This window comes from Hyposmocoma kahamanoa, unplaced genomic scaffold, assembly GCF_003589595.1.
Source record: "Hyposmocoma kahamanoa isolate Upper Pololo Valley unplaced genomic scaffold, ASM358959v1 63, whole genome shotgun sequence".
NCBI lineage: Eukaryota > Metazoa > Arthropoda > Insecta > Lepidoptera > Cosmopterigidae > Hyposmocoma > Hyposmocoma kahamanoa.
In genome coordinates this window covers 17,453,051-17,459,217 of record NW_020653851.1, presented here as the reverse complement: position 1 = coordinate 17,459,217, position 6,167 = coordinate 17,453,051, and the positions used below count along the sequence as shown (strand labels likewise).

The window sequence follows — 6,167 nt, the reverse complement described above, 5'->3', positions numbered from 1 at the left end:
CGGGTGAAATATTTGTATTGCCTACATTTGTTTCTTTCGTGAGTTTGGTTGTACTTTCTCGTTGTCTAAATGTGTGTCCATGACACCCGAGATAAAAGTATTCTTTATTATTATTATTAATTGTTGTCTTAATATCTCTCGGGAATCTTCGAATTTCCGAATGCACTCGAGTACAGATTTCCTTGTATAGGAATTATTACATTTTTTATCATCGGAACTTATTTATTTATTGATCGTTACCTAAAGAGCCTTAAAAAGCAGCCACTTAAAAAGGTGACAAATAACTCTATGGTTTGGTATAAGAAGTGCTTACGTCCCTGCGAAGTAATAGGGATTTCGTGTAACAACCCACAGAATTAAGAAATTAAGAATATACTTAAAAATATATACTAAGAATATACTTTATAATAACAAATTTATTCGTGCAAAGACTAACAAAATCCGCCATTTTTTTTTTACATATTCAGAACTACATACTTTATTATTTAATAAAGAGACGTAATAGTCCTCATTTATCACCAGTTTTCAATATGATCTAACTTTCAAAAACAGAATAATATAACCAAAATAAAGATTACAATACTACACTATATACTACAAAGTCTGACAGCACCAACTGCACAGGACAACTGATAGAAATTGAAGATTGCCGAGATATATAAAGCAAATAGTTGGTTATACTTTGATTATTCTATTTTATGGATCCAATGCTCCAAGCACGTAAACCAAATTATTGATGATAAAGTAACTGTATTACTTATGCTACAGGGATCATGCGAATACTACGGCATGCTTACCCAACACTTAACAAACAGACTAATTTGTCGACAAAGCACTATTGAAAGTACATAAGATTATACTTTTGTAGTGTCCAATGGACATTAATTTATCTTGTTAATTAATGTGGGTTGATGACAAATGATAACATAACATGTTACAAATTATTTTCTTTGCGATTGAATTAATGAATCCACTCCTTGTGTAATTTTTAAAAATAAAATATGTGTTTGTTTCTCGCTCACACCGTTGTTCAAGTGAGAGACAAATAAAATTGACATTGAAATCATTTGAATCAGATTTTTCTATTGGTAAATTTCTTCTCTAAATTTGTCGTCAACCAAGATAATCTTTGTCTTTGTCCGACGCGTCCGTTTCTCGATAGTGCCTTATGACGGACGATGGGTTACTTTGCTTGAGTTAGGTCAATCATAAATAAATGACATTAATTATCCTAATCTCTTTTATTTTCTTCAAACAGTTTTCAGCACTTCTTTGCCAGCAAGAATCAAAACATAAACGCCACAAATACATAGCCATATTCCATTCCATTCTTATATAACAGGAGTGCCGCAAATTTAAATCCCCGCAGTCACCAAGCTCTTATTACATAAAAAGTGACCATGGTCGATTTTTTCAAATTTGACTAGTCAAAAAGTCGCCATTTAGTCGTTTCTAGTCGCAAAAAAGTGGATTTATTCGGTCCGCCGTTCAAAAGTTATGGTTTAGTGTCCACGCTGGAATAAGCTTTTTCCAGCGGCTCTATTTTTGATACTCTAGATTATCAAAAATGGTACTGTCGGCGTCGGAATAAGCTTATTCCAGTGTGGACAATAAAATATCCTGGTCATAGTCACGCTGAAATAAGGCACGCTTATGTATCACCATCAGAAAGTGCGCGAAACTGGATTCATCCCCTAGTTTGCCACCCTTAGTAGTGGAATATTTTCTTCAAATTTAAATGGGACCACTACAGAGGTCCACACCTCTGCATGCGCCGTAAAATTTGCAAAACGTAAAGTGGCCGGCGTCTGACGCCTCACTGCGCTCGAGCAAGTGACGCTCGAAACCTCGTGAATGCAAGCGTCGACGCCCTTTTCCATATTTGCATAACACAAATTTGTACCTTAGTAATGGTAAAATAGAGATGAATATACTAAAGGCGAATCATGATGCGTCGCGACGCTTCGACTCTGCGCCAGTGTGAGTTGAGCCTAAAGCATAAATAACCGCAAACATGGCAGCACTATGGCTAAACAATGAGAAATATATTTTTTAATTGCAACACTGACCATAAAACGTCAATTCATGGCGGTGCGGTGCTTTTTTGCCAATCACTACCGGATTTTAATAAATTTAACAACTTTTACGTCTAAACAAAGACCGTTGTTGAATTATACCAAAACTGCTTCCACTTTCACCGTTCCTAGATATAGATTTGTGAGTATATATATTTTTTAATTACTTATTTTTGTCTATTAGGTGACGCTCGTGAAAGCTATTTATGAAATTATCTTGAATTGTTATCAGTGCATTGTTTCCAATGCAATTTTACGGTCAATTATAGTATTAAATTATCAATTTATTCAAGATTAGGTGATACAATTCGGTCAGCAAATATCTTATAATTAGTTCCAATACTTTTATATTTTTAAATGTTAGGTTACCCAGATACCCTACCATCTGGACTGGTAATATATCTGTATGGACTATAGAGAGAATATTCTTCAAGTGTTTATTATTTCTTTAGACACTTAAAATATAAATACATTTAATTGCATTTTGATAGAAATAGTGAATAAGTACTAAATAAACTTAACTTGATGACTAAGGGTCGTATTCCAGAACTCTACTCAATACTCAAGTCAGGACTTGAGTATTGCAGTGAGCACTGAAAATCATACTCAAGTCCCTGCCATTAGGGTCGTATTTCCAGTGCTTGTGTTTCCAGTGCAATCTTAATTTACTTGAGCATTGAGTAGAGTTGTCGTATTCTAGAACTCTACTCAATGCTCAAGTCAATTAAGATTGCACTGGAAATACGTCCCTAATGGCAGGGACTTGAGTATGATTTTGAGTGCTTTAAACCATACTCAAATCCTGACTTGAGCATTGCAGTGAGCACTGAATATCATACTCAAGTCCTTGCCGTTAGGGTCGTATTTCCAGTGCTTGAAATCATACTCAAATCTGCTCAAATCCTGACTTGAGCATTGAGTAGAGTTCTGGAATACGACCCTAAGATAGGAATGAAAAACTGCAAAGTAGTTTTAAGTGTTGGTTGTGCTTCATTTATGTACATGAATATTTGGCACTATGTAACACAAAGCCCTCTGCCTCCTGTGAACTATATATTACGTACAGGTTTTCCATCCATTCTTAAAAAACGGACCTGTTGAACCGGACAAATTAAATAGTAGGTGTGTCATTTTTTTAGGACAAAAGTCAACAACAATGAAACATGTATTATTAAAAGAAAAATTAAAAGAGTGAAAACTTAATAAATTTATGATGAAAATGATGGACATAAATTAACCTTAACATTTAGTTTTACTCATGTGTAATTTATATTTCTCTAGTTAAATCATTTGAGTGACATTAACATAGATTATTTATGTTTTTTTTGTATGAAATAATTTATAATAGATAATGGAGCATTATAGCCTGATAAAAATTTGTGTAAGAACTTTTGACTTTTAATGCATGTTTATTCAGGGAGACATCAAAATGTAGCAGGTAGTCAGCAAAAAATATTGTTTCGAAGTAAAATAAATAGTAAATAAAGACCAGAAGAGAAAAGTAAAATGATTTGGAGCCTGGACCGAACATTGATGTAATTTATACATGAAAGTAGGTAATATTACATAGTTTATACACAAATTAAAGAAATTATTTACTAGGTAGAATTACATTTTAATAAAAGACAAGACAAAAACAGTTATATGGCAACACAAAACTATTACTGATTTATATTCCTTCTATGTTTATTATCTCTAATATTTTGATTGAAGACTTGAATCCAAGGTCATGAGATAAAACAAAATTAAGCCAACCATGATATGTTTACATAACTATATTAATCCAAAACACAAAACTAATAATTGGCAGTTAAAAAAGCTGTAAGTCGTTTGAAAGGGAAAGTTGAATCAATAGAACACAATCAGCATTTAATGACTAAGGAAGAAAAGAGTCACAGGGCTCTTTGTCCAAACAACATAAAACTATAACACGGATCTGTTTCTATGTAAAAAAAAAATGAAAAAAAAAAAGCTTTGAGGAATGGCTACCACCAGAACATCAAAATAAACTACATAACAAATAGACAGTGGTGGTTTATACATAACCATAACTGTCCATTTAGAAATTTAAAAAAAATCTCTAAATATCTTGTATACAATAATAAACGCAGTTTCATGTACATTTAAAATTACTCAAAATTACTTAAGCGGTGTTGTTTCCTAAGCGACGAATGGCTTTTTTAAGAGAAAGCTATTCAAGCACGACATGGAATTTGAATGTACTCCAATGTATTGGCAATATTAATATCAACATAAATAATTGTGTCTTACCACATATAAAAATTCAAAATAATACATGTTTAATTAGAATTTTAAAAAGTATTAGAAGTGCTTATGTAATATAAATATAATTCAATATAGTGTTAAACTGTGTGATATTGTATCTGTAATAAGTTATTTGAACAATAAATAATTGTGTCACATTATTTCAAAATAATTGTTTGTGATTTCAAAAAGTATTTATACATGTTTCTGGTATTAGTAGAGTGTGGAACTATCGTTGCCACTTTTTACTTATATGAGTTTTCTAATTATTCTTCCTCGTAATTTTGAAATGGTGCTCAAATACCGGACGATAAATTAAACTACTCTTTAAAGTGTATAGAATATATTACAGATGTATCGAGTTTAATAAATAAAAAAAGTTAAGCAAGAGATAAAAATAAGAATAATATGTACGTTTTTTTATTGTAACTAACTAGTGGAGTAATTTCACAAAAATAAAAGAATATCATGGTAGTAAAACGTCGTGTTATTCAATAAACAACTATTAAAACGACATCTCTAGTCAGGCAAAGGGTACCTGGTTGAGTGACGAAAAACTCATAGATTTCACACAGATGGCTCTACAGCAAAAAAGTAGTAGATAGAAACAAAAAACAAAGATTTGCAACAATCACAGAAAAACTCGTGAGGTCTGCTGGTTCGTTTCATAGCTCAGTTGGGAGAGCGTCAGGCACGGTATACTTGTTAAGGCGCTGGTTCGTATCCAGCCGGATCGAAGGAATTTTTCTTAGTGTTCGATTTTTGTATTATAGTACCGGCACGCTATGATGGTCGTTTTGACGTTAGCCCGTTCATCAAGTTTTGTATTAATTCATAACTACGTTGAGGGAGCTACTTGCTTTACATTATTGTCAATAGTGACGTTCAGTAAAATTTATTGAAATTTTACGACACAACTCGGCGTTTGTTGGTCTAAATTCGATATTTTTTTAATGAAATCTAATATCGTCACTTATGGAATCGCTGGCCAGCACAACTTCAACCTCCGACAAACTCGCGTCAAAGCTCAATGCGAAACAAAACAGTTTCGAATTGACAATAAATGAAATGACAACTTTTCAATAACTAGTCGATAACTTATTTTATGCTAAAATGAGATAGTTTTAGTAAATATTTCATTTAAGAAGACTGGTATCATTACTGTGGCGTCAAAGTACATTTTACTCAAATATTTTGTATGCTCGCAAAAATGTAGATAATTTCATTTAAAAAGGTATCCATAATATAACTGCCTCCGTGGCCGAACGGTTGCCATGCTGAACTGCCACGCAGAAGTCTCGGGTTTGATTCCCAGGCCGGGAGAAATATTAGTATGGCCTACATTTCTCTCGTGAGTTTGGGTGTAATTTGTGGTTGTCTATGTGTGTGTCCATGGCACCCGCGATACAAGGTTTCCCAAATGCGGATATGAGTGTGTGCGTTAAAAGAATGTAACAAAAGAACGAATAGTTATATAAGACTCTCTTCTTCAGGACTTTATTTAATATCATTTATTCAACATTTAAAATATGAAATGTCAGAAATTCAATGTATTGCTCATTATAAAGTTTACAATGGTCTTAAATAACGTATAGGTTCTTATTGTATGATACCCTCTATGGGCATATCAATGAAGGACGATACATTTTTATTTTCGTTTTATTAGAACTTTTCAATCAGCTACCCCTTGCTTGCTTGTAATATACTAGTTATAAATCTAAAATCTTATGGATGTGACTCGCATTTGATTATATTTTTTTCGATAATGTATTGAGATTTGACCTCACTATTGTAATCTGTCAAAACGACCATCATAGCGAGCCGGTA

At 32.8% G+C, this 6,167-nt stretch overlaps 1 protein-coding gene across 1 annotated transcript in view; it reads left to right on the top strand.

Moving 5' to 3' along the window:
* The first annotated feature begins 2,105 nt into the window (after positions 1 to 2,105).
* The window catches only part of LOC113229986 (prolyl endopeptidase), a 43,634-nt gene continuing 39,572 nt past the window's right edge, over positions 2,106 to 6,167 (top strand). The window contains exon 1 of the mRNA XM_026463693.1: positions 2,106 to 2,217. The gene's annotated coding sequence lies outside the window, so the exon portion shown is untranslated. The remainder of the gene's footprint in view (positions 2,218 to 6,167) is intronic.